Here is a 10327-nt window from a genome sequence, read left to right as displayed (position 1 = left end):
TGACAGTAAGATTCAAACCTAAAATCTTATACATAACATCTCGACCCCCACAATGGTGACCTTAGTATATATATAATTTATTATAAATTTTTAATCATAAATGATAAACATTTAACATATCTAATATAAAGACTAAAGTGCTAATAAATATTACAGACATTCATAGATATAAATAACAATATAAAAAACTTTAAATAACTATAAAATTAATTTCATTTTTTTATTTTTAGTAATATAATTAAAAAAATTATATTAGCCTAAATTAGTATTTTGGTCATTCTTTTTTGTTCATTATTAAAAAAGTTCAATTTGATTTATTAATTTTTTTGAACAATATAATGTCGATGTCGTCATTTACATCTAATTGAGAGAAATAACTAATTACGAGTACACATGACGTGTCATATTTTTTAATAGTGTCACTTTCTCTCAATTGGACAAAGAGGTCAATATTAATTTTTTTAAAATTAAGGGGACAAACTAAATTTTTTTAAGATTTGAATATATTTTTAATCTTCAAATTTAAGATAAATATATTTTTAGTCTCTCAAATTTAAAATTAATCTTTTTAGTCCTTATAATTTTAAAATATATTGTTTTATTTCTTATATTCAATTTTTTTTAAAAAAAAGATTGTCAAATATTGTCTTATAAAATATATCTACTAGTATTTTGTTAGTAAAAATATCACATTAAAATAATTTTTAAAAACTACAGGAACTAAAAAATGCAATTTTAAACTTAAGAAAATAAAAAAAATTATCATAAGTTTGAGGGATAAAAATATATTTAAATCATTTTTTTTAATAACAAATAAATTGAACTAATTAAATAAAACTATTAAAAAATAATTTAACCTTACCAATCACTAAATAATTATGAAAATTAATTTTAAAATTACAAAATTTTATTACTATTCAATCTTGAATTTTTTGTGAGGCGTAATTCAAAAGTGTTTTTTTTATCTTTTTATAGAAACCAACTTTAAATGATACTTTTGCTTTAATTATTATTTTTATAATACATACATCATCAAAGTTATTTGTCTTAATTCAATAAGTATTCAATGAAATATGATCTCAATAATGTTAAAGAAAAATTTTGAAAAAAATTATAAATTTAAAATAAAGTTAATGTTATCAACCAAATTAACTAACTTTTTAAATGTTAATAAATTAGGTAATTGAGTTTTATAAAGGAAAAAAAATAGGTAAGGTCTGAATTGGATCCTATGATACCCATCTAACACTCGTGTTTAAAAATAATATTCATACTCAATCTTATAACATACAAATAACAACTTTGATCTCTATCTCCATGTTCATTAGGTACCCAGATATTGATATTCGCACTCAACCTATTCTTTACTTATATATATACAAGGTTAATTATAATAGGGTAAAAAACATTTAGTTCCTCTAAATTGTACATCTTTCATGAATAAACACAACAAACTTTAATTGTAAGGTAAAACACCATGCGAATCCTTGAAAGTGCATGTTGTTACCATTTTTTCTCATTGAAAGTAAGAAAATTCCAACAACAAAAAAAGTCCTTAAAAGTTATAGTTATTTCATTTAATTCCTTAAAGTAACTACTTATTGACATTTTAGTCTCTAAATATGTTGATATTATCATTTTAATCACATGTATTTTTAAATTTTGGATTAAAGTGAGTAATATTTTAAACTTTCAAGGATTTTTTTTAATTTTTGTACTTTCAAGGATCAAAATGTCAATAACATACACTTTTAGGGACTCCTATGGTGTTTAACACTTGATTTTATCTCAATTGATTTTTAAACTTTATTCTCATAGAAAATAAATACCATGAACTTTGATTTTGTTATAATTGTTCATTAAACTTTTTCATTTTTTGCAAATAAATACCTTGATTTCAATTTCATCTTAATCTATAACATTGTTAATAGACTGGAACGGGGCGTTCTCAAATTGGAACGAACCGTTCCAAACTACTAAAACGAGGGTGATTTAGTAGCCCAGAACGGGTCGTTCCCAAATTGGAACAGGCCGTTCCAAACTAAAAAATAGGCCTATAAACCCTAGTTGAGAACGGGTCATTCCAACGATGGCTGTTATAGGTTAAAATGCAACCCCAAAACAGACCGTTCTAGTTTGAGAACAAGTCATTCTGCATGTGAATTTTACACATGACGTTTGAGTCCAGAACAGGCCGTTTCAAATTTGAAACGGGCCGTTCTGGCCACTCCAAATTTCTATAAATAGGCCACATGCATGCAGTTGAGGAGAAGAGAAGAAGGAAAACTTAGAAAGAAGTTTTAGCGAAAAGGACTCTGAGCTAGGAAGCTTGATTTTGAAGGATTGAAGTTCGGGAGTCGAGCTCGGAGGAAAGTTTTTCTTATTCCCAAATTCTTAGCTGTTCGGAGCCAATATTCAGGTAAGGAAAGCTAGATCGTAGATTTGTTGGTTGTATGTGAGTTGAGAACTCATTTGGTGCATGAATGTTGAGAAATCAGTGGTTGAATTGATGAATATCTAATTTTTTGGGATTTTCGGAAAAATGGGGTTTTTGATGATTTTGATGCCTTGAAAAGTTGCATTTTGAATCTGAGGTTGTTTTTGAGTTGTATGAAGTCTATGCATTTCATTTCATGGATTGCATGTGGTTGGAGTTGCTGATTTTCAGGTTTTGGATGCTTAGGTTGATTGGTGTTGTCTGGGTGTGTAAGTTGGCATGATAGTATGAGTTGTGTTATGTGATGAAAATGTTGTGTGTTGATAATATATGATTAAATATTTATTAATGATGTTGTTGGTGATGCAGATGAGATGTAAATGAGATGCATGTTATAGTTGAGTTGTGAAGTTGTGTAATGGTGTATGGGTGTTAAATGAGTTGTTGTGCTAAATAGAAATGTGTTGAATATGTGTTATGTTGTTAAAGTTGCTATATGTTATGTGTGGACTATTTTTGTGAAATATGATGAGACGATCCAGTTGAGAGTTGTGAAGTGCATGATGATAATATTGTGAGTTGTGAGAAGCATGATGTGAAGTGTAGATGTGTTGAGATTTATATAGAAGTTATTAGTAGACTGTGTTACTAAGTTGTTAGAGGAAAGTTGTATGTTGCTATAAAGTTGTAGGTTGTGCCATGTGTTGAAAAGATATAACTTTATGATGATTGAGCTGTAAATTCTGAGTTGAGCTAATAAGTTGTTGAGTTGACTGTGTTGTTTAAAGTTGAAATGAGTTGATAATTGAGATGATGAGATGAAACATGTGTTGATTGATCTGTGATGACGAGTTGTTGATCACTAGGACTAGGGGAGATGTTTTCAAAGTTACTCATCTCATTGTGTGGATTGAGAGTGTTGTGGTGCCCTGAGAGCCCAAATTATTGAAAAACCCTCCTTGGGAAGTTGTCCCTTGGAGTGGACGTTGTGTTATTCTCCTATAGTACTTAGATGATCCCGTGTGTGGGCAAGGTCGAGGCACACGTTTATGAAGCGACCACAGTATAGGGGCCAGGTCGAGCTATACCGATTACAAGAAGCCAAACTTGAGTAATGTACGAAGTCGGGAACTTAGATCCTAACCGAGTATTGGAGAGTTGTAGTATTTGGAGGATAGTCGGTAGGCTAATTCCAAAGGTGGCTTAGTTGAGCTAGCTAATGTCGTGGTAAGCCTAAACCTAGCTGTTCTATCTTGACAAAGTACTATACTTCCTTGTTTAAGTGACAAAGTCTGAGAAACCGTTATCGTGTTGTGGATTGATATCCAAATTTGTTGTTTACCTAACAAGCCCAAAAAGGTTCTGTGTTGTCGGTTCGGTAGGACCTAGCCACTTAGACTGTTCAACCTCAATTGTAGGAGATCTCCGAGTTGAAATGTGTGACGATGCATATGTGTTGATAAGTTGATATTGTAATGATACGAGTTGTATGTGTTGATGTGATGTGAAGGTGTTATTGAGATGTGTGTTGTTAAAATGTTGTGCGTTATATGTTGAACAAGTTGATGATGATGCTAGCGTCACTAGATTACCTGTGTTGTAAGTTACTTTTAAACATGTGTTTGTTGGGAGGTGTGTAATACACGTGTTGGTTGTTGTTATGATGAATATGTTAACTATTCCAATGGTTTGTATAGTAGTTATGTTTAAGTATTGATCAATGTTAATATGTTGAATCAAGTTGAAATGATGTTAAGATGTATAGTATATGTGTTGTTTGTCTTCTATGTCGAATGTGAAGATGATTATATAGTTGTCGTGTTGCATATTTAATTACTATGAGTCGTTTATTGTCTCTAGCTTACCCTTGCATGTTTCCATGTGGTTTGAACTACGATGATCATACGATGCGTGGGAGCAGGGTAGGGATAGGCTGCGAGATAGCTGCTAGAGGCAACAGGAGGTGCCTGGAGTTGGATTTTTTTTTGTAGGCTACCTAATAGTAGCATATTTTGTTATATATAGCTGGTTATTGTTGGTTGCTTGATTAACAACTTGTATATTAAATATTTTATTATACTATTTCAGTATATATATATATATATATATATATATATATATATATATATATATATATTCCAGTAGTGTGTAGTATTGTTCCGTAGTGTGACGGCCATGGCGAGTTGTTACATAATCAATTCTCAAAATTTATTTATTTTTTTAAATAATCTCTTATGTTATATTGGGCAAAATTACCATCCAAAATCCTAAAATTGCATGTTTCTAGCACTCTAGTCATTGAAATTAAGAAAATTATGAATAAGTTCTTGAAAGTTCAAAATATTTTATTTAATTCCCTAAAAGTAATCACTTATTATCACTATAACCTCCTATTATATGGTAAAATACTATTTAGGTCTTTGAAATGACATTTCTTCTCTTAATATACATTAATATTATCATTTAAATCACACACACACACACACACACATATATATATATATATATATATATATATATATATATATATATATATATATATAATTTTGGACTAAAATGAATAATATTTTACACTTTTAGAAACACTTTTTGAATTTTTATACTTTTAGAAACTAAAATGTCAACAAAATACATTTTCAAAGATCTGAATAATATTTTACCCTATTATATTGGTATTAAACTACTAAAAAAGGGAAATATTAAATTATTTTATATCATACTTATTTAATAATTTTTTTACAAATTTCAATTTTATTTTCATATATCACTTTTCTATATAATAAAATATTATAACATTTATAATTAAAAATTAAATAAAGTTTTTTTTATCATTCTCTTCTTTTTCTTTGTTTGTAAACTCATAATTTTATATATTTCAAAAATAATTATAACAAAATGAACGATATATAATTTTACTATAAAATTGATAATATAAATATTTTTTTGTAAAAATGATAAAATTAAAATATTAATTAAAATTAAATTAAAGTTGATGGTGTTTATTTTCAAGAGAAATAAAGTTTAAAGACTAATTGAAACAAAATTAATTTTTAAGGTATTTATTTATAAATGAGATAAAATTTAAAGATTGATTAGAATAAAATTAAAGTTTAGGATACCAATTCATAAAAATAAAGATTAGAGTGAATAAATAATTAAAATAATGACTACTTTTAAAATAATTACAGATAAATATCCACTCACTTGTAAATATTTTTGCAAGTATCTTGGGGTTCCAACACACTTTATCATCCCTAAAAAGGATCATGAAAGTAATTAATTGTGCAAAAATCTTTATATAATTGTAATATAGTAAAATTAAACCTCACATAGATGACATAGTTGACTTAGGATTTTTTTTTAATGTTTTATATCCTTTCATATAAACTTAAATTGAAGATAAGATAGGTAATTCCTAATTTCACTAAAAATTTTCAAAGAAACTAATAATTAACTTGATTCTTGCATGAAGTCATGTGTTACCCTAATTTAAATTTTTTTTAAAAGAAAAAACATATAGATAAAGTAAACTCTTATTTAAACAATACTAGTATTAGAACCATCAAGCGAGTAAATCTACTTCCGCGACTAGATTTTTTTGGTTTAATAAAAATGTTTATTTCTTTTTTAGTTAACTTATATGAAAATAAATAAATAAACTAATATTTGTAGTCATTGTTTTATATAAAAATAAATAAATTTCAATATTAAATAAAAGAGCACAGATATCAAAATCATTTTAACTGATGTATATATATTTTTTTTATAAAAATAAAAAGACCGTATATGTGTAATTTGTGCAAGGTCTAACAGCATTGCAAATAAATATATTTGAGGCTTCAATAATAAAGAGGTTTAGAGAAAGGAGTCAATCCGAAATTGTATAAGCTCAAAAAGCCCATTGCATCTTCTGTTCCCACCCCTTACCCCTGCCATAAGTTTTAAGGATTGCTATTCGCACCCATTTAATTTTTTTTTTTTTTGCTTTTGCACCATTATTTTTATAAGATTTTTTTTTTTTTTTTTATGGAAATTAGTTCTGTGGTGTAAAATCTAACGAATACCAATTTTCGTTTATATATGGAAACTAGTTTATGTAGTATAGTTAATTTTTTTTATTATATATATATATATATATATATAATTAATTAATTTGATAATTATTATGATTTTAATAATTTATTTAATAAATATCAATACGAATGTATTTAATTTAGATATTTTAAATAATTTTACTAGTTGCATAACTTGATAAATAAAATATGGGGAAAAATATGACAAATAAAAAATGTCGGCATGCTTAAATAAGTTAAAATAGACTGAAATAGCTTAGAGATCTTTTCAAATTGTCCCTAAAAAATGGAAATTAACATAAATAATTACTATGAAAGTGTATTTTCGTGTTATATATATATATATATATAAGAGAAAGAAAGGAGAGAGATCCACTTATTTCGAGACTTTAAAAGTTCTTAATTATATATCAAGTTTATACATTGTTAAAAATTTTGAAAACTATTTAATATTTTATTTTATTATTGTAAATTAACAGATATTTATAAAAACATTTTTATATGACACACTCTAACAATAAGCATAGTAGTAGAATAATTTAACAAAAATTGAGTTCATGTATAAATAACCAATTGAATAACATCAAGTTTGGAAAAGGATATCACATAACAACTAAACTTATCATCACTCTAATAAGAACATCTAATGAAAAATAACTAAGTCAAACATCAAGTCCAAAAAAACAACTGAACAAAAGAAAATCAAATCTTAATTACGTTCGATGTCATTTCCTATCAAAGCACACATAACACAAGGTCTAAGCCTTATAATCATCATCATAAACATCATGATGAGTCTCACTTACAACAATGTACACACAAAACACAGCAAAAAAAAAGAGTGAGAAACATCTTATTCTAACTCAAGGCGCAGGACATGATCGGATAGTTAAACACACATCAATAAGGTATAATAACAATATATATTGAAGTTAGTGGAAATACATACAAAAGGGGGGGTTGAATGTGTGTGTTTGGATTCGAAGGAAAATTTAATAATTTTTTCGCAAGAGTACTATTAGCAATTTTAATTAGAATCTTCGTCTAGTGATTTTTATTTTAACAAAACTAATTTTCAATGTAGAAGATGAAGTAAATTGGTTTTTAGTCTGAAAAACGTTATCGTCTAGTAAAATAGTTTCAACAAGGTCAAATAAGTTTTCGTTCAAAGCTTTGTTGAAAAACGAAGTAGATCAGGTGCAAAGTATGTAATGCTGAAAAGTAAAGAGAATGCACAGATAGTTATACTGGTTCACTCAATCTGAGCTACGTCCAGTTTTCTTCCGCAGAAGGGTTCCACTAATCACAAAAGATTACAAGTATTCTTAGCCACTTCTGGCTCATCAACTAGACGCTAGTATTCTTAACCACTTCTGGTTCTACAAGTACTCTCGACCACTCCTGGCCCGTCGGCTTCACTCACCAACGCTGGTATTCTCAATCACTTCTAGTTCACAAGTATTCTTTCTACCAGCCTCTTTAGGCTTTACAGCAGTTGTAGGTTTTGAGTGTGTGTATTACTCTAAGAGAGAGGATTGAATAATTTCTACACTCACTAAGGTGCGTAACCTTAGTTTTTTTTAGATAGGTGTCTGAGTGTTTGGTTACTCTCGTAGAGAGGATGAACTATTGGCAACACTCATTAAGATAAGCTATCTTAGTTTTTACACAGATATACAGGAATTTCTTTGAGAAGAAAAAGATAGTTTATGCTCTTGATTTTCTTTTTCGTATTGTACGTTTTTCTCAGCTTCTCTATTCTCTATATTCTTCTTTGCCTCGATACTTATACACCTTTTAATAAATCTGCCTGTTGCTTTTAATTTGAATTTTTCCGTTAGAGCGTAGGCTTGTGTCGTTGCAGATGGAGGCTTTGTTCATATTCATGCTGATCTTCTCATTTAATGCATTTGATCTTGCATTAAATGTTTGCTTGTATTTGTGGAGCTTCTCTATGTTGTTGATTTCTTTGATATCTGACTTCAATCATGATCTAGGTATATTTGTACTTTTCTCATCAGTTTAGCCGCTGCGGTGTTGTCTTTTCTAAAAAGTAGATGTCCTTTCTCTGACGCACTCGACTTTGACTTGTGAATGCATTCTTGAACACTTTGTTTTATTCACGATGATCTTGACTACCCTTTTCGTTTGAGTGTGGGAGTGATAACTTCGTCTTTTATATTGGTTCTTCCTGATGGTCACTTCATATTGATGCCTTGGCCATTCCTGTCGATGTATTAGCCAATTTACGTCTGACGCCTTAGGCTTCTGTTGATGGACTTTGTATCTGATTTGAGCCTGAATCAACCTTAGCCTTGATGTTGGCCTTACTATCGTCTGATATTTTGTCTAGCCAGATTATGCTTGAACATATTCCACTATTTGAACTTTTCGTTATCCGACTGAAACACTAATGAACATGTTAGTAATAACAATATGTATTATATTTTTCATATTCAAAATCTTAGTGGGAATTGTGAATGCGCTTCGTCTGGCTTAACATATATATATATATATATATATATATATATATATATATATATATATATATATATATATATATATATCAATGACAAGATAGATTAGCAAAGTCAGTCACAATGCATAACAAGATTCATCACATAATTACACATTGACACACATAATGCAATGGACACAAATTTCAATGTGTATATGCATGTGACACCAGTAAAAATAATATTGAGTTATCCCTTGCCTAAAGGCACACAAGAGTAGCCTAGGAGAACATGTTTGGTCACACCTCATTGCACTCTACACTAAGAAAAAATACATTAGGGTGCGTTAGGACAATTGTATTGCACAAGTTTCACCCATGTACACAAACAAGTAGATTTAGGGCTCCCAAACCCAAGTGTCCCCAAGGTCATGGATCCCCAAGTTTTTACACAAGAGAGACCATATTTGACTGTGTATTTCATACCATACTCATCAAAAATATTTATGCATATGATGCGTGTCACACAAAACTCAATGCAATATCGTGTTATCATGGTACACATTCACAATTTGCCAATTTTTCTTCACATGACCCTCATAGGATCCATGTACATCAATTTGCTGATTCCAATTCATGTCATTTACAACAATCATGTCTCATAATAACATAGATGCATACCCAACATATCATGCTTATATATTCACATCAATTAGTACAAGAGTCATACATATAAAACACATATTAGTTTTAAGAACGAGGAATCACAAGGTACATGATGACACCTAATGAGAACCATCTCGTGCCCGACATGATGCATCTAGAGACTACATAACCTATGCTTTGTGCGACCAAGTTCACACACGAAAAAATAACCACAAGGAGCCCTTGAAGCTCCCACGCTTGACATGGACCAACCCATGTCCAACTCAAGTGGCACATAGATCAAAATTTGCTCTCGACCATTATGATGTTGACAACCCGTAAATGGATCCCAACGTCGCATCAAGAACCCAACACTGCAGAAAATGCGAAATTCATACAACATGTGTTAAATATCAAATTTACATTTTCAATCGGTAAAAATACTTCAAAAGTCGAATCACACTTCTAAAGACCATAATTTACATACCACATGCTCTACCAATTTCTTGTGTAAACACCAAAATGTAGTTCCTTTTGGTTTCCCATAGGAACCTATGGGTAATATAAGATTCAAAAGTTTAGTTAGTTACATGCAAATGCAATTAAACATACATACATATCAATAACATCAATTAGAACATTGAAGAATCATATGGAAAACTGAAACACAAGTCACAAATTGAGATTTCTCCCTTATACAATGCATACAACAAAGAG

This window comes from Cajanus cajan, chromosome 6 (genome assembly GCF_000230855.2).
Source record: "Cajanus cajan strain Asha chromosome 6, NIPB_CcT2T_4, whole genome shotgun sequence".
NCBI classification, from domain to species: domain Eukaryota; kingdom Viridiplantae; phylum Streptophyta; class Magnoliopsida; order Fabales; family Fabaceae; genus Cajanus; species Cajanus cajan.
This window is presented reverse-complemented; position numbering follows the sequence as displayed.